The following is a 23,259-nucleotide window of genomic DNA, read 5'->3' as shown; positions in this document are numbered from 1 at the left end:
TCATTTGGGAGCCTAGCAAGGTCTTAGGACACAGGCATTCTTTGGGCTTCCCAGGTAGCTCAGTGGTAAAGAATCCGCCTGCCAAGAGCCAGGTTCTATCACCCGGTTAAGAAGATCCTATGGAGAAGGAAATGGCAACCCACTCCAGTATTCTTGCCTGAGAAATCCCATGGACCGAGGAGCCTGGTGGTCTGTAGTCCATGGGATTGCAAAGATTCAGGCACAGCCAAGCAGCAGCAGATGTCTTTCAGCTGGATGAGCTAAGAGGCCCAGCGCAGGTGCGGCAATGACCCGGCAGTGATGACGGTAGCACCTGTGGTTCTCCTAATACACGAAGAGGCATGCTCACTCGAATGGTGGGGATGAACTGCAGTCCCTGGCCTCCTTTCCACATAGCTCCCCATGGTTGGTCAGCAACTATCTCCTCACATGGGCTCCCTCCCCTACTCTGCTGTTTTTTGGAAGTCTGTCAATTGAGTTAACTCTCTCTCTTTGAATCCCTGATCTAAAAATCTCAATTGTCCCCAAGTCGACATGGATAGATCTAACTACATGGAAGTATGGAACAAGAAAGAAGAACACAGCACTAGCATTTCAAGACCTTTTCTCACTGCAAATGTGAAAAATCAGACCATTCTATTACCAAAATGAAAATACTTAAAACCAAAACAGTACTATTTATGCATTATATCTTGCATTGTTTTGAAAATAGCACAAGGCGGTGCTAGTGGACCTCACATATTTTTCAACCGCAATTATAGACTTTCTGGTGAACTTTTCTAAAGAGTTCTCTTTCTGATGAGCTATTTCAAGATTCTGGCTTCCTCAAAAGGAGGAAGAAGGGTCATGCCAATGTGATCTTTTTATTTCAGAAAATATTACCTTTATTATATGCATTTCAGATTTTCATTACTGGGGAAAATAATGATGTCATGAGTAGTTTGACTATTTTTGGTTGAGGGAAGCCAGTGAATTCACTGTAATTAATTGGAACATAATGAGACCAATTTTAGTAACTCCCTCAAAACAAACAATCTTTGTTCTATGCCAACAGGGCCTTAGTGATGGGAGGGAGAAAGGAAAATGAGAAAGAGGGAAAAAGAAAATACCTGTTTGGGCAGTTTTTGTTTTCAGTCATCTAAAGGAATATTTCTGAGTCTTTAGTCACAGAGTTATAGAATATTAGAAACATAATGGGACATGCAAGTGATCTGGTTCAACTTTCTCATTTTATAGGGAAGAAAACCAAGGCTCTGAGAAGTTAAGTAGCATGCCCAAGCACTCATCATGGGCAGTGGCAGAGCCAGAATATGAATACATAAATTATAAGAACCTAGCCAATTTTTAAAAAGTTGATATACAAGGAAAACTATCAGGCTACAAGTAGTTAGAATAGTATGATCTCATGTTAGCAACTCTGAGACTAGCACACATTTTTAAAAAATACATGAACTCTTCTTTAGCAGTCAGAAAATTAGCATTGTTCTTTTTACTTCCTGAGCTCCTTTTCATTCCATTTCCCCCAGTTTTTCACCCTAGTGCAAGTTTTTTTTACCCTAATAGAGAGTGTTTATGCTCCAAAGACTTTCATTGATCACCTTATCATGTGTTTCAAACAAAAACAGATACAGATTTTAATTTTTTTAGTTCCCTCTAAGTTAAAAAAAATACTCTGTAATTAAGATTATTATTGTTATACAAGTAGTTAAAACCATATAAATATATTAAATATTTTTTATAATTGCCAAACACCTAAGTAGAAATTTGCAGGCGTGTACATTTTATTGAAGTTAGTGGGGCAACTTTCCTGGTGGTCCAGTGGGTTAAGACTCTGTTTTCAATATAGAGTTCAAGGGTTCAATTCCTGGTCAGGGAACTAAGATCCTGCATACCATGCAGTGTGGCAAAAAAAAAAAAATTTTTTTAATTAATGGGGATTTATTTTATCATTAATTCAGGTACTCTTGGAAGAACATTATTTCTAAAAATAGGACAGAGTACCACTTCTATTCTCTTACTGTTTTTCACAATAATAATATAATAATAGAAATTATGGCAGTGTCACCCAATTCTTTTAACTTCTTTCAAATTAGATGTCAAGAATAAGTGATTTATTATCCAAAATTACTTAAAAGTTTTATCAGCTAATAATTGAATTAGGTTCTCTTTTTAGTTTTATTGAAAGCTATAAATTAGAAACCATCTGACTTATAAAAGGTTTTATTTGCATGTCATCCTTGTGCAGGGGCCATGTTAATCTTCTCTGTATCATTCCAATTTTAGTATATGTGCTGCCGAAGCGAGCACTAAAAGGTTTTATTAGACAGATTATTAGAGTCTCAGTCTCTGTACCAAAAATGCTATTATCACGGATTATCAAGTAAATGTTAATTATACCTTTTATTCTTTCACTCAGCAGTGTTTCATTTAAACCAGTATACTCAGTCAAAATTGGAGATACTAATTTCAGTTATCTATGATAGTAAAGTGTTTTTTATAAACTTCTTTTATCATATTTTAAATATAGTTATGTCAAAACTTAAAGATTTCATTCACTGAATATATGGAAAGTACCCCTCTCTTGTGGTCAACCAGATCACAGATGACAAAGCCATATGACCCAATTAACAAAGCCAGTCCTCATTTGGAAACTAATCACTAAAATATGACTTATTTTCTGTCAGAAAAAGTCAGATTTTATTTTTCAGTTCAGATATGCTAATATTTCTTTTAAGGAGCAGTATCAAAATCACTGAGAAGTTACAGAATCCGTGTTGTACAGTGTATTTCTATGAGCTATCAAAATTACAATGATATAGCTCTCGTATAAGTAACTTTACATTACTTAACTGAAACAAAGCAATACATTTTCATTTCTTAATTTGCAATAATGCAATGTAGTATCCAGCTAAGAGTAGAAGTTACATGTAAATCAAGACCTATGAGAACAGGTATGATATTCTTTAGGAATCTTGATTCGAAATCTGGTACACTTAATAAAAGTAAGTAGTTGAGTCGCTAAGTTGTGTCCAACCTTTGGCATTCCCATGGTCTGTAACCTGCCGGGCTCCTCTGTCCACAGGATTTCCCAGGCAACAATATTGGGGTGGGTTGCCATTTACTTCTCCGTAATAAAAGTATACATTGTTTGTATTAATCAGGGTAGTTAAAGCTAGATGCTATTTAAAAAATTACAACTCCACACTATTTGTCATTCATATCATAGCCCCAGGGACAGTAGGGTGACTCCCGTGCAGTGGCTTGGTTCCTTTCGTCTGGTGATCTGCAGTTTTGACCTCCGTGGGCCCAGCGAAGGGGAAGAGAGAGCTTGAAGAATGGTGCCCGGAGAGTCTATAACTAGGCCTGCAAAGTGGTGTCGATTACTTCTGCTCACGTTCCTGGGACAGGAACCCAGGCATGTGGTCCCAGTCTAACTGCAGGGGAGAGTGGGAAGTGTGGTTTTCCTACACACCCAGGAAGCAGCTCAGTTGATGAGCACATAACCAGCCTCTGCCACACAGCTAGTAACTAATTGGCCCAGCAGCTAGCAAATTCACTTGTTGTTATTAGGAGATGTTGTTATTAGGGTTGCTGTTTCCTACTCCAGGGGATCATAATTACCGACCCAGGGCTCAAACCCACATCTCCTGTGTCTCCTGCATTAGCAGGTGGATTCTTCACCACTGAACCACCTGGGAAGCTATTAGGAGATAGTAAGCAGTAAATAACTCAAAAGATGAAATCAAATGGGAATGGGGGACTTCCCTGGTTGTCCTGTGCAGTGGCTAAGACCCTGCATTCCTAATGCAGGAGGCCCAGGTTCAATCCCTGATCACGGAACTAGGTCCCAAAAGCCACAACTAAAGCTGCTGTAAGCCACACCTAAGACCTGGCACAATCAAATAAATGTTAAAAATGGGAATGGACTTTAATCAGGATAAGTTATCTCATAATCTGATTTGATAAAATAGGGTTTAGCTCCCTTATTGGATGATAGACAACTAACCTGAGAAAAATCTTATAATTTTTTCTAGCTAATGACAACTGCCAAGATGAGTATTCTTTTAATAGCTGAAAAGAATTGCTTTCCTTAAAAAAAAAAATCTAAGCTGTCTTTGCTTTACTATCATGGAACTTTCAAGGGCACTGCATTCTTTGATTCTAGTCCATAAAGGTCAGAGGCACAGTCACACCCAATACCTATTCTGTTTTAATTCAGAGTATCCCAACACTGGCCAAAATATGCTGGTTCTGAAGCAACGTTTTTCTCTTAACAAAAGTATGTATAAGAAAGACCAATGTTAGGCAGGATTTTATGTGCCTTGATTAAAATTCAAGGAGGCTTCCCCAATCATTTTTTTAAGATTTTTTTCTAATATGGACCATTTTTAAAGTATTTATTGAATTTTTTACAATACTGCTTCTGTTTTATGTTTCAGTCTTTTGGCCACAAAGTGTATGGGATCTTAGTTCCCTGATCAAACCCGTACCATTTGCCTTGAAAGACAAAGTCTTAACCATTGGATCTCCAATGAAGTCTCCCAGTCGTTTGAATTGTCCTTTTGTTGGACAACCAGGAGATTTTTACTTATTGAGATAATACACTATAAGATTTCAGATAAGTTAGGATATGCCTTTCTTTTCTAAAGTAGGAGAATGGACTATACTGAAGAGACAGGTGGGAACACAGACTATATGCTGAAGGCAAAGGAAAGAGTGTTGTTTAAATTAGAGTGAAAAATAAATAGAGCTTTATAGTCAAGTAGTAGGGTCAATTCCAGACTGTCATTTAGAAGTTTGTGACACTGAGCAAGGTCAATGGACATTTCTGAGTCTGGTGCTTTTTAAATGCCAGCTTCTGTTGGGTACAGAAGGGACCAATAAATGGTAGTTATTATTGCAATCTTATAGGAGAGACCAATGTAAAAAGGTAACATAAGTGTGGTTAGATTGTAACAAATGTGATCCCTTCCTCTCCTGAGGAAGAGAATTTTCACTGGATTTTATACATTTCTCGTATTTTATTTACTAGATTTTAAACTTCTGGGATTACAGGAACTGTGCTTTACACAGTTTTATAAACCCCTCAGTCCTAGTGACTGCTCTCGCACATAATGGAAAAAGACTTAGGCCTGAATCAACAATCTCCAGTTCATTATAGATGTTCCATGAAGATCTACACAAATATGGGGATGATGAGACTAAGGGAGAAAGGCTGGTCCTCCAAAACAAACTCATAAAATAATATTTGATGTAGGACCCTAACCACAGACTCTTAAAAGGCATTCAAAAGTCTAATGAATTCTTTCTAAGTTAAAGGAAATATTTTAGCAGAATGTCTAAAATACGTTTTTAATTCTGAAACTTGATGAACAATAATTCTGAGTCACAGTTGGGATGTATAATTTAGGGAATCATTAAAAGAAAACAAACAAAACCTTTCAGATGAGTGGATATTTATGGGAAACTTGTAGGAGTATTTGAAAAAGATCTGAAATGAGCTGTTTTCTCTCAATTGTCCTGATTACTCATTGTGGGGCAATAAGTATCTAGACAGATTAAGTACCAAACAGATCATTTGGAACAAAAAGAAATATCTAAATTCAATGACTATAAATTTAGCACATCCAGCCTCTTCTTGCCTAGGCATCTTCACACTGCCCAGCACAGGCCTCAACTATTGGCTATGTCAGTCAAACAGCCAAGAGTATTAGGTTCCTTTGCTAAAAATATTCCAACTCGAATCATCTTGGCAGACAATACCCAAAAAAAAAAAAAATTTCTTTGTCCTATAAAGTGGCCAAAGTTTAGGAGACTGAGAAGAAATAGAAAAGCAAGTGACTAATTGATCCTCAGTCTTGTCACCATTAAAATAATATTTTTAATACAGGTCCACAGTCTCTACTCCGCAATACCAAAATAGACGAAACACAAAACCAAAAAAAATACTGTCTGAGACCCAAAAACGTTTTTATAAGTGTGGCACCAGGATTATTTGGCAGCAAAACCTCAGCTGTGCAGCCTTAGTTATATCTCAGCACTCATATCCATCATATCCATCACCACTCATGTCTGCTTTCTGCTGACATTTGGTGGCTTGAGGATTAATTGCACTGTGAAAATGACCCAAAGAGTTAAAGATGTGCCCCTGGGTAACAGAAGAAAAGGAAGCATCTGTCTTTGTCAATAGCTCAGAAAGTGGAGTTACCGCAGAAGTTTGGTGGTGGTGTGTCTGTGAGATGCCTTACTGAAGAATATGGCATGGGGACCACCACCATTTATGACTTGTACAGACAGAAAGATAAGTTCTTAAAATTTTATGGTGACAGTGATAACCAAGTGCTGGTGAAAAACAGAAAAACATTTCATAGGACCAAAAACAAGGATCTTGACTGTGTGTTAACTGAATGGATTCAACAACAAAGAAGTCAAGATATGCCACTGACTGCCTTGTAGGTCATAAAACAAGCTAGGCTATACCATGAAGAACTGAACATTGAGAGTGAGTGTGAATATTCAGAAGACTGGCTGTAAAAATTTTTAAAGTAGTGTGGTATCAAGTATCTTAAATTCTGTGGTGAAGCTGTTGATGATTACGAGACCACTGAAAATTACATTGATGAATTCGCCAAGATCATATCTAATGAAAACCATAGCCCTGGACACATTTACAGCTCTGTACTCGTACTACATTCCTAGACAAACTGTAATAGTGACAGACAAAAAGACACCAACAGATGTCTAGGATGCCAGGCAAAGTTTGACTCTTCTTGGGTGTGCATAGGCTTCAGACACACACAAGATAAAATTGACAGTGATTGGGAAAAGTCCGTATCCGAGATGTTTAAAAGGTGTGCTCAGGGTCTCCCCTGGTGGCCCAGTGGCTATGACTTCCAGTGTAAGGGGTCCGGGTTTGATCCCTGGTCAAGGAACTAGATCCCACATGCTAAAACTAAGATCTAGTGCAGCCAAATGAATACATTAAAAAAAAAAAAAATGGTGTACACAATTTACCTTTGCGGTATTATGCAAACAGGAAAGCACCAGTAACAAGAGAAATCTTTTTGGATTGGTTCCATTAGCACCTTGTGCCAGCAACATGAACTCATTGCAAGCAAGCTGGACTGGAAGACAATTGCAAAACTTTACTGTGCCTAGACAACTGTTCTGCACATCCCCCTCCTGAACTTCTTATGAAAAATAATGTTTATGGTGCTTACTTTCCCCCCAGTGTGACATCCATAATATAACCCTGTGACCAAGGAATTCTGTGCTCCCTGAAGAACAAATATAAATGCTTCTTTCCTTTTTTTGAGTAGCATTCTTGCTTTGGTCAACAGAAGCCTGAAAATCCAAGATTTCCTTAAGAATTTAGTCTTGAGAACACCCTCTGTGTTAGTCACTCAGTAATGTCCGACTCTGCGATCCCATAGACTGTAGCCTACGTCGGTGGGATTCTCTGGGCAAGAATACTGGAGCAGGTTGCCATTTTCTTCTCCAGGGGATCTTCCCAACCCAGGGATTGAACTCAGGTCTCCTGCATTGCAGGCAGTTCTTTACCCTCTGAGCCACCAACCCAACTGCTAATGCTTAAAATGATGTCAGTAAATCAACACTAATACTTGGTACAGACTTTGGGCCACAATGACATTTGAAAATTACCTGACCGATAAAAATTTTGAAGTATTTAGAGACTCTGGTTAGAAGATGATAGCAAAGCTCATTACTTTTGCCAAAAACTGGAAGTGTAAATATAACTGAAAGAAGCAGACTTCGAAGAGATGCTGAACACATAATGATGCCCCCATGTGCTTTCTTTGAGTGATGGAGAAATTGCTGAGAGGGTGTTAGGTACAGATCAGTACAAAGATAGTAGTAGTACTGACAGTGGCATCACAGGCACAAGTGAAAAAAATCTCCAAAGACCAAATGGTGAAAATGTGTGACCAATTAATTGCTAGACTTGAACAGTGTATGTTTATCAGTGAGCCTGTTCACTGACAATTTACTCATTTAAATAGAAACTGCTGGAGTTCCCCTGTGGTCCAGTGGTTAAGAATCCACCTGCTGGTGCAAGGGACATGAATTTGATCCCTAGTCCAGGAAGATTCCACATCCTTTGGGGCAACTAAGTTCATGTGGCCACAACTACTGAAGCCCGCTTGCCTAAAACCCATGCTCCACAAGAGGACCCACCACAATGAGGGGCCTGCACACCGCACCTGGAGAGTAGCCCCTGCTCGCCACAGCTAGAGAAAGTTCTTGTGCAGCACCAAAGACTCAGCACAGCCAACAATAAAACTAAGAATAAATAAAATTTTTTAAAAACAGAAACTGCCTAAACACAAGCGTGTGTTTAGGGAGACCAGTAACACGGAGGAGAGTCTTTAAAAAGGAAAGTCTGTGTTTGGTAACACTTCATCACTTGAGGATTCTGTTTCTGGCTCCTCATCAGATGTTCAGCTCCAACCTGGTTTTACAGGCAACGGTAACACCAGCATCATCTCTTCAAGAAGTGATATTTGTTGCATGTGTTACAGGTTTGTTTTCATCAGTATCAGTTTTAAATATGGCTAAGACCTTTCCTAGAAATAAGTTTTATCATAAGCAAGGAAAGAAAGAAACTTGGGACTTCCTTGGCAGTCTGGTGGTTTAGAGTCTCCCACTGCAGGAGTGCATGATTTCAATCCCTGGTTGGGGAACTAAGATCCCACATGCCCAAATTTGGTCATTTATTTACATAAATAAGGTATATTTTTTATGGTCTTTTTTTTTCACTTTGAATTTTCATAGATTTCTTTGCAGAAATATTAATGCATTACACACCCATTAGTAGTGTTATAAAATCTGTAGTTTAAGTACCATATTCCACAGAATTCCAGTTTCTTTTTAGATTGAAACAAAAATCTAATTTCCAAAACACCTTCTTCCCCAGGCTTTTGGATAAGAGATTGTAGACCTGTAATACTTACCTTAGAGATGTGTTGTAAAGACCCCATGAAATGCCTAGCACATAGTAAGCACTCATTTAATGTAACTACTATTATTATTTCATTCCCCTGCTCTTAAGAGTAAAATGTTGGATAAGGTCTTTTTGGCATTGAAGTTAATAAGTTGACAGCAAAGGTAATAATAAGCATTCTTCAAATTTTATGACCCTGATAGAGCCTTTGGAAATGTACGGCTGATAATATGTACTAGGAGTTATCTCCCTAATTTTCATCTAAGAAGCATTTCCTAAATCAGAGAATAGAGAATGTTATATACTACAGTAGGCTACATTGCACGTTTATAAAATACATACACCTCTAGTTAGCCCTTATTTTATTCATCAAGGAAATACAATTATTAATACATGCCTATCTGTTAACCATTCTTTCAGCTCCCTCTTCCATAAGTACCACATAAGCCATAATTTAATCTTCCTTGTGAGCAAGGATTTATCCTAACCCTCTGTATAACCTTGGCCGCTATCGTAAGATCTTGGACATGGCTGAATAAATAAAATTGGCATTGTGTTTTATAAATAAAGCTGTTGTTAGCCTGATGAGTGTGAATCAATTCTCTATAGCCTAGTCTCCTTTGTTTTCATTTTTCTGTAGTGTTTGTGTATTTAAAATATAAGATTCATTGCTTTTCTCTCTTAAAAGGCATACATAGCTATTGTAGAAAGCATGACTTATAAGGAAGAAAATTAACTCACTCCTAGTTTTACAACCGCTTCCCAGGTGGCTTAGCAGTAAATAATCCGTCTGCCAGTGCAGGAGATGCAGATTCAATCACTGGGTCAGAATTATCCCCGGAAAAAGGAACTGGTAACCTACTCTAATGTTCTTGCTGAGGAAATCCCATGGACAGAGGAGCCTAGAGGGCTACAGTCTGTGGGGTTGCAAAAGAGTTGAACATGACTTAGCGACACTAAAAGAACAATATTACAGCCAGTGATAATCACTCTTAACCTTTGTTTACTTTGGAAGCTATATATGATGCTGATCTATAAGCCCTACAGGGGTACAAATGGCAGGCTTTCCATTCAGCATATACAGTAGCAGGCATACAACAGATTTAAAGAAAACACACCCTCACACCTTCAGGGATCAAACTGTGTTCACAGTTCTTTTATCCAGATTAGTTAACACTATCTTATATTTTCCCATATCAATCCTATTTGATCTGACAAAATCTGATTTTCTACACTGCATTCCGCTTATCCTCTTTACTTCAGGACTTCTACTCCCTGCTGCTGCTGCTGCTGAGTCGCTTCAGTCATATCCGACTCTGCGACCCCATGGACTGCAGCCTACCAGACTCCTCCGTCCATGGGATTTTCCGGGCAAGAGTACTGGAGTGGAGTGCCATTACCTTCTCCGCTCTACTCCCTAGCCCTGGGGAAACACTACCCTGCAGCCCCTCTGCCAGACCAGCCTTCATTTCTCTGTGTCCTCACCACTTCCCCATCAGAATGGTCCCCTCATTTCCCATTATCGCATGCCCTGCCTCTCTGCAAGCTGCTCTTATAAGGTATAATAACCTTCACCTTCACGTGGACTCACAGGTAACCTGACTGGAGACTGGTTCCCATTCTCCACTCAGCACTGTTCTTGGATTGGGACGAGCTGACACTGTGCAGGAAAGGCATGGCATGGAAGAGAGAGAGAGTCTCCACGGAGAGAAAAACAGCAGCAACTCCATTTTGGTAAGTAGGGATGTGAGGGGTGGGCCCTTTGTCCTCAGTGGTACCCATGTCAGTCTCAAAATTAGTCACTGAAATAGGTGTGAGCTAATGGGAAGAGGCCTGGAGTTAACTGTGCTATTATGGAAATCTCAGCCCGGCTCATGCTTAAAAGTGCACCCCACTGGAATGTAAGCCAGATGAACAACTAGCTCTAGATGACTAGAGGTGGTATTGTGAGCCAGACCTTGGGAACTGGCTTTGTGTGATTTTGTTTTTGGACTTTATTCCCATGTTACGCCAGGGTTTTCTACAATTTTTATAAAATTATAATAATAGATGATGTTCTCCTCCCAAGTAATATGCTTTACTTTAGCTGTTAATTTCCTTACCTAGGGATAATTTTTAAATTGTCATCTATCCTTAGTTTTCTGAAATGTTACCATCAAGTGTCTGGATGTGATCTGGGTTTTGCTTTGTTTTGTTTTTCTATTCATTTTAAGCAGCACTCAGGGGCTCTTTCGTTGGAGGTGTCATGTCTTTCATTGACAAGGAGCTATTTTATTCTGTTGGTTTTTTAATATTTCTTTCCCTTCATTCCCTCCATTCTTCCCTTCTGGGACACCTCTTTGTTTTTCTTCAAATATTTGGTGATTCTCAGTTGTTCGTCTGTTTGCATTTTCAGTTGTCTCTTAGCCTATCTGTTCATTGTTTCTGCTTCCTGTGGTTATAGGGAGAGGAAGGATATACCACCAGACCAAGTGGATCAGTAGCTAGTCTTCTGAGCATGGGAACTCCCACTTTCTTCTGGGGTACACACGTCTCTTGGTTATTACCCTGCTTATAATCCCCAGGAGGTCCCATTGGAATTACTTTGGCTGTTTGCTGTGTGGCACAGATGGAAGGAAGAAAAGAGGAGCTGCCTGATGGTTCCTGCTGCTGGAATGCTACCAGAATCACCCTAAATGTTGCTTTGGGACTGCCTCCTGACGCTGTGTCTCCTTTCCCTAAGCTTGGAGCAGTACTGAAGCCTGACTCACAATTTATAGGTGCCCTCTTCTTTAATGGTGGGCAGTGGGTCCCTTTTCAGTGTTATCCCAGTTCTGTTTTCTGTGTTTCAGCAGTTCTTGCAGAATGTTTGATCCATTTAGAGAAATTCTTCTTGCAAGTCAACATGATCTTCAAATATCTATATATCTAAAGACATATAGAATGTATATATTTATAGGTATCTGTAGATATATATCCTTTAGGTTAGTTTTAGGGTTTAGATCAGGCGAGGAAGGCTGGATGAGCATGTTTTTGTTTGGATTGCCATCTTGATCCAATATTTCTGTAGAAGTTTTCCAACATTTTAAAAAGACATACTATTTTTCAAACAAAATCTCATGTAGAGGATCAGTGTATTAATCAGGTAAATGCAAAACTGATCTAGTTGAAGCCAAGGAAGCAGCCCTGTATGTGAACTCATTGGTCTCCTTTTGACCCTTCACTGCAGCTTCTGAGACCCTCCATGGAATCTTAGAACTCCGCAGAACAGGTGAAAAACCTCTGACAAGATTTATAGTCCAGGAATGTCTGATCCATAACAGGTTCTTAATAAATACTGTCCATCATTATGAATAAAAGGATACAGTATGTGGATGGAATGGAATACTACTCAACCATAAAAAAGAATGAAGTTTTGCCATTTGCAACCATGCAGATGAGCCTGAATGGCATTAGGCTTAGTGAAATAAGTCAGACAGAGAAAGACAGGTATTTTATATTATTACTTATATATGGAATCTGAAAAATGAGATTAGTGAATATAACAACAACGAAAAAAAAGACTCACAGTTATAGAGAACAGGGTTAGGGTACTAAGAGATACTAAGAGATATAAACTCCTATACATAAAAGAAGCTCCTAGGGCGTATTATACAGCACAGGGAATATAGCCAATATTTTATAATAAGTATAAATGGATTATGATCTTTTAAAATTATGAATTTTTAATTGTAAACTTAAAATTGTTAATTCAGGTACTGTATACCTAAAAGAAAATATTGTAAATCAACTTAATGTGCGTGCATGTGTGCTGACTCTGTGACCCTATGAATTGTAGCCTGCCAAGCTCCTCTGTCCATGGGATTTCCTAGGCAAGGACACTAGAGTGGGTTGCCATTTCCTTCTCCAGGGAATCTTCCTGCTCCAGGGATCAAACTTGAGTCTCCTGCATCTCCTGCATTGGCAGGCAGATTCTTTACAACTGAGCCACCTGGAAAGCCCAAATCAACTTAAAAGCTCAATATTAAAAAGCCCCCAATTAATAGACCCCCCAAAAAAGTAGCAATAATTATTATTACTGCTAAAATCACTGCCCCTCTGCCTTCCCTAACCCAAAGCCTTCCATAGGTCCTGATACCAGCTTCTGCCATTCATTCTGGCAGTCCCATCTTGAAGAGAAGGGAAAAAAATTTTTTTTAGAGAATCAACAGCAACCAACCACCTAGTGAGTATGACCAACTGCCTTCCCAGGTCCTCCCATCTTAACCTAACTTAATCCTTATAGTGATGCTATGAGGCAAGTGTTTGATCCCCAGGATATAATGAAGAAATAGAGGTTCAAACAGCCAAAGTAGAAATACATACAAATTCAAATGAATAAGAAATGTCCAGTTATTTTCTCTAAAATTTAATTAAATCTAACTCCTAACATGGTTCCACTGGAATGGCAAGAAATGACATCCCAGCCATTTGAAGGCTTCCTTCATGGGACCTGACTCAGGATTCCAGTTCTTGCCCAGTGTGCTAAAGCATGGAGGATGCCAGCCCCTGCCCTTTCTTAGCCAGCTGCATGATTGCTTGCTGGATGCCCATTTTCTGTACTAGGAAATTTCCTCTGAAATGAGACATGCCATGTCTTCTGTGTGACCTGTGATGGCCAGGATCTTTGAGGGGCTGGGGTAGGTCAATGTACACCTCACCACATACCTTTCCTCTCTGGGCACTAGCATCCTCCTCTAGCTACTCAAATCTCTGGGCTCCTCTCCCTCCTCTTTTAGTGACAGGTATATTTGTCTCTTCCTTCTTGCTTCCCTCAAAGAGCCCCTTTCTCCTCTCTTTCTAAGAATGCATAGAAGAAGCTAGCTGAGTTTGAACTTTAACAAAGCAAAAAGTGGTCCATGGCAATGTCTTTCCTTGTGCAAAAAGCCCCCAAGGCAGGAAAATACCACGAGTCTTCTGCTGAGAAAGGGGATGGTGAGCACGGGGTCTGGAGAATATAAAAAAAAACTGATTCTCAATGAGTTTTCCTGTCACAAAAAGTAAGTCACCGATTAATCCAAAGCCCCGCAGCAGTAAGATGCAGACCAACACCAGCTGACTAGCACATGCCTGGATGGACCAAGTCCCAGTCTCTGCAGGGCAGGTGCTCAGGGCAGGGGAGAGCAGCAGCTGCAAATGCCAGCTCAGAGCGGCCCTGTGACCTCACTGATAGAGATCATGACTGGACCACATCCAGGGACTTGAGTCTTAGCAGAGTCTGCAGTCCGAACCCATCTCACTACAGGGACATTCCGTCATCTTACACGAGATAAACAGTGTGTCCCCAGGAGAGAATCTAAATTATTCTGACCTTGGAATTTCCACATGGGGATGCTTATGTAAAGCTGTACTTAGAAGAAACAGAATGACGATACTATTAAAGAGCACTTACATGGAACAAGCTCAGCCTCCTCTCAAATTTTAGTATGTGGTAAGGGAGAGTTAAAATGACCTTTTTACACATAAATGTGCTGCTTTCAGACTTTCAAATTATATCCCTTTGAACAATTTTATATTTTTGTATGGAAGACTTTTAAACCTTTTTCAGACAACCAAGAATTGCATTTTGTTCTTTCAATGCTAATAATGCTAATTTACTTTTAATGCTAATAGGAATAGTTTGTTGTTACTCAGAGATAAAACTTTAAATGGCCAAGAAGTTAAATCACAGAGAAAGCTGAGCCACCTAATTTTGGACCTATCGTTATTTTTATGTTTACAGGAGTAATTTTATGTTGACCTGAACTGTCAAAAACACATGAAAAATAACAAAGTGGGGGTGTGGGTGGTAGTGTAATTTCTCTGAACAGCCAGAATACTGGTCATAATGTTTATATTTTTATAAGTGAGTCCCTTAGAGACACAATTTTTATGTTTACCCCAGTTCACTTTTTCCTTACTAAACATTCTACACCCAAAATAAATTATAAATTATTTATAATTTATAAATAATTATAAATTAGGGGGGAAAAAAAAACAAGAAAATTAAAAGTTCAAAGGAAAACTTTCCTGGAAATCTACCACCCAAAGACTAGCACTGTTAACATTTCCATCAGTTTCTTTTGGGGTATTTTCCTGTACATCTGTTTCAAATTCCCAATATTGTTCCTGTTACTTCTTTCTTTTATAGTCATGGTCAGCATTGACTTCTCTTTTGTCTTTTTTACATATTATTGTAAAATATGAATTTCCCCCATTTAAAAATTATACTCTTCATAAGCCTTTTTAATGGCTAATAGTCTATCATGTATATGACTGCGTTACAATTCACTTAACTAGAGAAATTGACTTCCAGAAAACCCATTCCTCTGGGTTCCATACCTTTCCTCTCAAATGTGGCTAAGGGTTTCTGGATGCCACAGGATAAATATCTGCATATACATTACCATATGTAAAATAGATAGCTAGTGGGAGTTCATGTATGATGCAGGGAACCCAAAGCTAGTGTTCTGTAACAACCTAAGGGGTGGGAGGGAGGTTCAGGAGGGAGAGGATATATGTATACCTAATGCCAATTCTTGCTGATGTATGGCAAAAACCATCACAATATTATAAAGTAATTATCCTCTAAATAAAAAAATATATATATGTAAAATAAAGTAACCAATTTTCCACAAAATTGGAAGATTCATTCTAAGATGAACCCAGCTCAGACATTATGAAATAGAGCAAGAAATGTAAATAAATTTTTAGAATAAAGCAGGAAAAGGATTTTTAAAATTAGATGAAATGTGATAGAAGAGAAAATTATTAACATTTATGAAATGCCATCACAACCCGCAGTATAATGGTCATTTGTGATTCATACAACATTTGTCTTTTTGTGACTGGTTTATTTCACTTAGCATAATGTTCTCAAGGTTCATCCATGTTGTAGCTTGTGATAGAATTTCCTTCTTTTTTAAGGATGGATAATAATATTCCTGTAAACCAGATTTTGTTTAGCCATTCATCTGGGGGTGGATATTTGTGTTACTTCTACCTCTTGGTTATTGTAAACAGTGGTGTCAGGAACATGGATGTGAAAATATCTCTTTGAGATCCTGCATTCCACTTCTTTGGATATACACCCAGCAGTGGGATTGCTGGATCATGTGATGGTTCTGTTTTTAATATTTTGAGGAACCTCCATATTATTTTCCATAGCAGTATAATCCATTTAAAAAGGAAGAAGGTATGCAAAGAAACACCCTATTTGTAGAGGGTCAGGCTGGGCCAACACTTTTGATTCACAGGGGGTAGGAATTCACTTAACGTCAATTGTTCCCATTCCTTTCCCTGACAAAGCCCTGATTTTTATTCGAGTATCCACTTTTTCTTCAGGAGGCACAGTACTCAAAGGAACTGAACCTCATTCCCAGCTTTGGGATGTGTCTTGCTTACTCTGAACCACTCGTGGTAATCCCACCACCTTGCCATTGAATGGTTTAGGAACTCAGGCTTCAGTCATTCATGGCGCAGCTCCCTTGGGGAGTGTTAATTGGCAGAGGAGTGGAACCTGTGACCTTAGTTGACCCCTCAGTCAGCCTGAAGGGAAAGGTTTCTGTGGTACAGTGGGTGAAAGGTGGTCTTTTTCTCCTGTAGAACATGAACAAAGAAATGTGTGTCCCATTTGCTCTTGTAAGCCATTTATTCACAGTGAGGACTCTAATCTAGAGACAAAGCTGATACACAAAGGAAGACTGAACCTGGAGAGTATCAAAGAAATGGAGGGAAGCCCTTATGGCAGAGGACCTGCAGCCCCTTTGAGCTCTGGACTGCCTGTTAATAAATTTCTTCGTGTGTAAGCTAGCCTCAACTGGATTTTCAGTTATTTGCAGCCCTAAGCATCCTAACTGATACAACTCTCCTCTACTGTTGGGGAACCTTTGGGGGGAAGTTTGAGAATCAGCTCTTCATCTTACAGCCCTGAGCGCTGCAGCTCCTCCTTGCATTGGCTGGTCAGTGTAGCCCACCCGCTGCCAGCTGAGGGTGTCGCGCCTCGGGATATTTGAAAATCTGAGAGAAGGTTCTGCTTTGCAGCTGAAGGAGAGATAAGGAAAGGGGATATCCCTCCACCAGGAGATGGCCTATGACTAGATCTAATCTGGACAAGAAGAGGCTGTACCCTGGTGGTGACTTTGAAGGAAACAGACAGCAGGACCACTGCTAACCCACACTGTGAATTAGAACAAAAAAATACCCTTCCCAAGACACTTTACCTCCATATCATGATAAACTCACAGTACTTCGTTTTTGTTAGCACAAAACATTTTCCTTTCATTTGCCAGAAATTTGTCATAATGAATATACAAATGTATGCTATCTAGGGTGTGAATAGTTCTCAGATCTGGCGCCGCTGAGCCTGGCACCATCTGGACAAAGAACAGGGCAGCCTCTTAGAGACAGAACACAGAGCAGAGGAGAAAGCTGGTGGAGACGTACTTGCAGTTCAGACATAATTTTGATAAGTAAACACCTTTAACAGGTGAACTGGGTAGGTCAGGTTTTTCTTAATTTCCAATTTTAAAATAATTTAAAACTTATAAAAAATGGTGCAAGAAAAAGTCACCAAGAACCAAAAATAAGTTCTCATATATCCTTCACCCAGTTTCCAAATGTTCACAATGCATAATGATAGTACAATTATGACAATAGAAACTTTTCTTAACCATACTATTAACAGATACACAGATATTATTCAAATTTCCCTAATTGTCACACTGATTTTTTTTTTTCTGGTCCTGGATCCAATCCAGGATCATACATTACATTTAGTTGTCATATTTTTCTGTCTTCTTCAGGCTAAGACACTTCCTCAATTTTTTTTTTTTGTCTTTCATGACATTGATACTTTTGGGCAATACTAGCCAGTTACTTTGTAGAATGTCCTTCAAGTTGGGTCTGATGTCCTTATGATTAAATTTAGCTTGTGCATTTTTGGCAGGAACACTGTAATGCTGTGCACCTCTCAGGGCATCATTTCAGGCGTCACATGATACTGCTCTGTCTCATTACTAGTGATGTCAACTTTGATTACTTGGTTACGGTGATGTGAGCCTGCTTTCTGCACTGTGAAGTTACTATTTTTATAATTGAGTTTCTCATGTGGAGATACTTTTGAAATATGCATCTATCCTGTTTTTCATCGAACTTTACCTCACTAATTCTACAATCCATTGATGGATTTTACTTAAACATCAGTTATTATTGTGGCATTGGCCAAATGGTGAGACCAAGATTTGGGCTTTAGAATAAAGTTGGACAAGAGTTTCCAAATGTAGGTGAGGAACATCTCACAACCTGCCAGTATAATCGGTACTCTAAAATGAGAACAGGAATTTTGCAATCAGACAGATCCACCTTCAAATAGTGGCTCCAGTGTGTATTAGCTGTGTGATCTTAAGCCAACTAAACGCTCTGAGCATCAGTTCCCTTACTGGTAAAGTAGGGATGATGGAGTCCACTTGATAGAGTTTTTATGATGGTTATAATGAATAGAAAAACTTTGCACAGTCTCTGTCATACCATAAATGCTCAGTAAATTTTAGCTATTATCATAATGATAATGGTTCATCTTCAGAAAAAAAAAAACCAACAAAGGTACTTTCTTGGCATAGACACTTATGGAAGAAGTGCCTTTTTTTCTTTTTAATTTTTAGCCTTTTGTTAAGTCTAACTGGGAAGAATGTACTTCGGATGTACCAGTTAGATGGGCAAGAAGCAAGATTGAATATACACACACACACACACACACACTATATGCCCAGTCCTTTGGATATGATGACAAAGGAAATATACTAGCTGAGATTAAGACTAATATAAACATAATATCCAGGATTATTGAGCACTTTGGCAGATATCACTGGGTTGTTTGGTTTTTTTTTTTAACCCAATAGCCAATCTCCCATTCACAGGAGAATTCTGCTTTATGAGTAAGTGGAAATGTGCTCAGCTAAAAAAAAATTTATTTCCCAAGTTCCTTTGCAACCAGAGGTGGCTAATATGACCAGTAACAAAAGTCTGCTAGATATGACTTCTAGGAAGCTACTGAATTTTTATAAAAGAGACAGAGCTGACATGTGCCTTTTAACCTTCACTCTCCATTTTCCTGCCTGGAACTCAGAAGCAATGCTTGTTTGGCTTGTTTGGCAACAGCCACGTTGCAACCTAGGGGCAGAAAGACACACACTGAAGATGGCAGAAAAGTCAGACTGAAGGAGCCTTGTTCTGTATGCAGCTTTTATTCTCTTATTATAAGTGAGGAAACCCAAGGCTCAGCAGTGTTAAGTAAAGTATCCATGGTCAGTTAGCTCTTAAGCACTGCAGCTGGGACTCAAATCTGTGTCTATATGACTCCAGAGTTGTCTGTTTTCTACTACAATACAAGCTTCCTGCACTACCCTGGTGGTTCAGATGGTAAAGAATCTGCCTGCAGCGCAGGAGATGTGGGTTCGATCCCTGAGTCAGGAAGATCCCATGGAGAAGGGAATGGCTACAGCACTCCAGTATTCTTGCCTGGAGAATTTCATGGACAGAGGAGCCTGATGGACTACAGTCCATGGAGTCTCAAAGAGTCGGGCTCTACTGAGTGACTAACACTTTCACTTTTTCACAAGCTTCCTGAAAGGATGAACATACTTAGAACCCTTTCTCCCCACGTTTACATATTATGATGAACAAAGCGAAGTGCAATGGCAAAATAAAGCATCCAGTGGTTGACAGCAGAGCCACAGATATTACTTACTCTTTCTCTTCGTTGACGACCAGCAACCCCAGTCCGATAAGCAAACATGATCAGCAGTTCTCTGGCATTTCATCTCCTACTCATGCCAGAAAATAAGACTTCAAACCAGGATAAGAAGCTTCTGATGAGTGTCACCAACAAGTGGTTGCCACCTAGAGAGCACATCCAGAACATCATGGCCTAAGTCAGAGGTCACAAAGAAATGGTAGATGTGTCTTGATTGCCTGATTTGGGTGCTTAGTTAATTGCTTGAGCTAAGAAATGTCCCATAATAACTGAGATTCTTATTGCTCTTACAAAACCAAGGCCTGAATTCCTGGGTGGCAACATTTGACTGGAGTGGCCCCCCACTTCCAGTTCACTATTCCATTTCATATTGCTTCTCTGATGCTAAGCCAGAGTATTTGTTTCCAATTATCATCAGATTTGTTCACTTCCTAGTGTCGACTGAAAAAAATGCACAAGGGGAGTGTTGTGAAGTTAAGTTTTTGGGGGGGCAAATTGAAGACTATAACCTGGGAGACAGTCTCTCGGGTAACTTTAAGGAACTGCTCTGAAGAGGTAAAGGGGGAGGTCTGTATATATGTGATTTGGGAGGTAGGGGTGATATGTGCAACAAGCACACATTTTGGCAGAAGGTTACTGCTGGTCACAAGAAGGTTAGTGCTCGTCAAGAGGAGCAGATGTCTCCATTAATTATTTTAGTGCTTTTCTAGATATGAACAGATGCAAGCAATTGGGCTCATAAAATCTTCTGAAAATATCTAATTGTCAGGCGAGTGTATGCTCCTCGGTTCTTTGTCTCGTCACAACAAAAATTTGGAGTGACGGACATTAAAGCCCCCTCGGCGGGTCACAGCTCTTGGGTCTTGGACAGACCAGTGTTATAGCTCTTAAATAAATCAGTGTTACAACTCAGTGTTACAGCTCTATTTTATTTAGATGATAGCAGGAAAATCCGTCTTCGAGGTGTGAGGGCACGTCAATCCAAAGACGGGAAGAGAAGAGCACCCTATCGTGCAGGAGAGAGAGAAGAGAGCTTTGGCTCCTCTTTTTATATGTTTCTCTGTCCCTGGGCCTGTCTTATGTAAATTGGGCCAGCCAGCATCTGCCACGTCGATCCAAAGACGGGAAGAGAAGAGCGCCCCATCATGCAGGAGAGAGAGCGAAGAGGGCTTTGGCTCCTCTTTTTATATGATTTTGTTCCCCCTGGGCCTGTCCTGTGCAAATTGGGCCTAGGCAGGAGCGTTGTTTGTTTTACCTGAGGTTCTCACTCAGGTCTTCAGACCTTCCTTTGTTCTATTTTTGAGGGCTTTTCCCTTCCTTGTCTTTTAGCCACCGCCATTTTGGACTCCTTTTCCCTATTCTAACTACCTAACGTAACTATCTGAAGGCCTATTCTGCAAGTTTTTCCCCAGAGCACAGAGTGCCTCATTCCTGATTTCTTCCCTGAACTCTTTCCAGGGGGTGTAGGTCAGCAACTGTGGTGGCTAGTGACCTAATCTTTGCAGAGGCAGATGGCAAGTGACAAATTTCAGTTGGCAGTGTAGGAAAATGTGTTTTCTCTTTATTAAATATCTGAAACAAAAATTGATGGAGCTATTTCTTATACCTGGCCCACTTAAGGCATTTCAGTTACTTACCAGGAGGCAGAATTGAAAGAACTCTCAGAAGTATGCTTTCTAAATCTGTTCTCAGATTAACACCCTTTCTGGCTCATTCACAGTCCCCTCCATGTATATTACTTTCACGAGCCTTCTCAACAACTGTTGAAGTTGGTATTGTATTATCTTTCTCACTGGGATAGGATAGGTGAGATAAGTGTTTGGAAATCTTGTGTAATTACTGTGTTGGTTCGGAGAAGGCAGTAGCACCCCACTCCAGTACTCTTGCCTGGAAAATCCCACAGACGGAGGAGCCTGGTGGGCTGCAGTCCATGGGATCCCTAAGAGTTGGACACGACTGAGTGACTACACTTTCACTTTTCACTTTCATGCATTGGAGAAGGAAATGGCAACCCACCCCAGTGTTCTTGCCTGGAAAATCCCAGGGACGGGGGAGCCTGGTGGGCTGCTGTCTATGGGGTCACACAGAGCTGGACACGACTGAATCGACTTAGCAGCAGCAACTGTGTTGGTTATCATTTTGACTGCCATTTTGTTGATTTGCAAAGTTATTTTCTCTGATTATTCTTTTTAGAAATCAGGGATGGAAGAGTCTTTCCTGGTAATCCAGTAGAGAAGACTTCTCACTCCCAATGCAGGAGGGTCAGGTTCAGTCCCTGGTCAGGGAGCTGAATCCCACATGCTGCAACTAAGAGACTTGGCACAGCCAAATAAATAAATAGTAAATTTTAAAAAAAGAAAAAGGAATCTGTAGAGAAGGTAGACTAACAGAACTTTGTCTCACCTAAATTGGTGACCTCACATCTTTGCATCTTCACTACCCTCTTCCTTAGCATTATAAGTTCTATGCCAGTCATGGTGCCAAGGGCTTTACATGCATTAATTAATTTATTCATCGTAATAACACTCTGAAATTTGTTGAAGGATAAGTTTTTTTAAGTTGAGTCATGACTCACAAATATAAATGTGTCTCTGGTTTTATTAATTTAATTAATGATATAATAACTAAGATGTTGCAGCCAGTCCAAATGAGAATCCAAAGAGCAAATACATTAAGCCATCAGGAATGCTTAAATGCACTTACTTTATTGGTGTAAAAGTGATCTTTATCCATGGGACAGTAAGGGGTGGCATACCCCTGGACACAATGTGCATTTCTATGTGTAAGAACATTTGCATTACTCTGTTTTCTACAAATTGTAGAGTTGTAAAATAACTCAAAGCCAATGAAATGCAGAGAGTAAACTTTTAATAGATTAACAGATAGGACACCCACTAATTTTTTCTTATTTCAAAGTATTTCACAATTTTCTCCCCTGCCCTGAGAAGTACTTCTGTTGTTATTCCTTTCTTCCAGTTAAGGGAATTGTAGTCAAAAGAGGTTAAGTAAATTTTCCAAGGTCTCATAACCAGTAAATAGTGGAATAGCTTCAGTCTTACTGAATCTGGCAAAAGTAATTCAGTTAATTAAATCATTTTCCCTCTTAGATTTATCATGCTTGAAAAGTTCAAAGCAAGCAAGAATCACAAAAAGGGAGCCCCCTGTTTCTTGCATACCCTATAGATGTTATAAATTGGTAACCTGAATTCAGTAGAAGGAATTTTTTAATATGCAATGTTTAAATTTTTTTAAAAAATTTTTAAATGGGGCTTCCCTGGTAGCTCAGTGGTAAAGAATCCACCTGCTATGCAGGAGACATGGGTTTGATTCCTGATCCAGGAAGATCCCACATGCTGGGGAGCAACTAAGCCCATGCGCCACAATTAGTGAATCTGTGGTCTAGAGGCTGGGAGACACCACACCACAGCTAGGGAAAAGTCCATGTAGCAACAAAGACCCGGCACAGCCAAATAAATAAAAGTATTAAAAAAATGTAAAATATGACTTATGACCATTATTAGTGATCCATTGCTGAGCAGCAAAATGC

The 23,259-nt window shown here is 39.5% G+C and overlaps 1 protein-coding gene and 1 pseudogene across 3 annotated transcripts in view; one reads left to right on the top strand and one right to left on the bottom strand.

The window, feature by feature from the left end:
- PANK1 (pantothenate kinase 1) overlaps positions 1-23,259 on the top strand; it is a 105,260-nt gene that overhangs the window by 9,212 nt on the left and 72,789 nt on the right. For all 3 annotated transcript variants that reach the window (XM_043925014.1, XM_043925013.1, XM_043925015.1), the window contains one exon: positions 10,556-10,696. The gene's annotated coding sequence lies outside the window, so the exon portion shown is untranslated. The remainder of the gene's footprint in view (positions 1-10,555; positions 10,697-23,259) is intronic.
- On the bottom strand, positions 2,211-2,307 carry LOC122709714 (annotated as a pseudogene).

This window comes from Cervus elaphus, chromosome 15 (genome assembly GCF_910594005.1).
Source record: "Cervus elaphus chromosome 15, mCerEla1.1, whole genome shotgun sequence".
Lineage (NCBI taxonomy): Eukaryota > Metazoa > Chordata > Mammalia > Artiodactyla > Cervidae > Cervus > Cervus elaphus.
Note: the sequence above shows the minus strand (reverse complement) of the source record. Positions and strands in the feature narration are given on the sequence as shown.